Source organism: Dioscorea cayenensis, chromosome 1, assembly GCF_009730915.1.
Source record: "Dioscorea cayenensis subsp. rotundata cultivar TDr96_F1 chromosome 1, TDr96_F1_v2_PseudoChromosome.rev07_lg8_w22 25.fasta, whole genome shotgun sequence".
Taxonomy (NCBI): domain Eukaryota; kingdom Viridiplantae; phylum Streptophyta; class Magnoliopsida; order Dioscoreales; family Dioscoreaceae; genus Dioscorea; species Dioscorea cayenensis.
The window spans coordinates 26,197,548-26,198,992 of record NC_052471.1 but is presented as its reverse complement, the minus strand read 5'-3'; positions in this window follow the sequence as shown (position 1 = coordinate 26,198,992).

The following is a 1,445-nucleotide window of genomic DNA, read 5'->3' as shown; positions in this document are numbered from 1 at the left end:
TTGAGTGGGATAGGTTGAGCTTCTTCTTCATTTTTTTTGTTGGTCTGCTGCTTTCGCTGCTGCTCACAGGACCGTGCAGATAGCAAGAGATAGGAATTCCTTTTGTGCCTATTGGTTTTTATGCCTCCATATAAGGTCTGTTGTTGGTTTGCTATAGATCATTACTTTTACATTAGTGTGTTTGATTTTATCTCGATTTACGTAACATGTCTCACTGAATAATTGTCGTAAGAAGGTGGTGGTTGTGGTTTCTATCTCAAGTATGTAGTATTTTTTTGTTTGTTCAACGGTTTCATACTACTTTTATGTTTTTGAGATCTCTGTTTTAAATCCCAAGCTTTTGATGTTTTGAGGAATTGCTGCTCTTTTAAGTTATTATGGCTCAATGAAATGGACATACTCTGGAATTCACGAGAGATGGTTTTATGTGAACTATATGGAAAGTTTTCAAACTATTTTCTACTGAAGGAGTTGCATAGTTAGGAGTCTTACATGGGATAGCAAGGATTCAAGAGACTGTCATTGTTACTGGCTTGAATGGGGTTTCTCGGAAAGGGATTCTGATTTCTATTTGCTATATTGGTCTTTGAAGTTTTGAACATGTTAATGTATATTTGGGCTTTGCATGATAAATTGTCAATTGGCTAGAGTATGGAAAATTGAAATTCTTGTTTGATGCTTGATTTTCTGTAGAGGGGTTTTATATCACCACATAAAGTTCCCTTTGCTGTTATTTTTGTTTTGATCTAGTTTGACAAGTAAGACCGAAATTATTGGTTTTTAAAATTACCTTTGGTCCGACTTTGGAGTCTCTTAACTGTGAAAATCGATATCTTTCAATGTTGGGCTGTGTACTTGGTGCTTGTTTTTCCTACGAGGGGTTTCCATGTGGCCACACAAAAAATGCTTTGTTTTGTGGAAATTACGTTCTTTCAGAATTTGATGGTTCTTATTATGGAAACAAGTATCTTTCAAATGGGGATGTTATTCATAACCAGACAAGACAGAGCATGATTTTTCTGTAATATGTTTTGATCAGTTTATTGTGTTGTTTCCAAAGGTTATTCTTTCAAATTGGACTCTGTTGAGCACCAGATGAGCATATCCTCCCAGTCTGGTTTATTCTATATATTGCCGCCATTTTCGTGCATCAGCTTGCAGTTATCTTTGGTTGCTAAATTGGGGGTTTCTTACCTTTAGATTGGGGGTTTCATGTCAATGCAATAGCATGATTTCACTATAGTTTTCAAAAGTTCCATGTATCATTTGTACTCCTTTATTGTTTGTACTCCTGGTATGTAGTTATAAATGATTCATAATTTTGAATAGACACTGACAATATAAATATTGACAAGCATTAATCAATTATGTTTGATTCTACCTTTTCTATTATATGATCTAGATATTGTGTTTCTGGAGAATTTGTTGGTTGAACGTTATGGTTT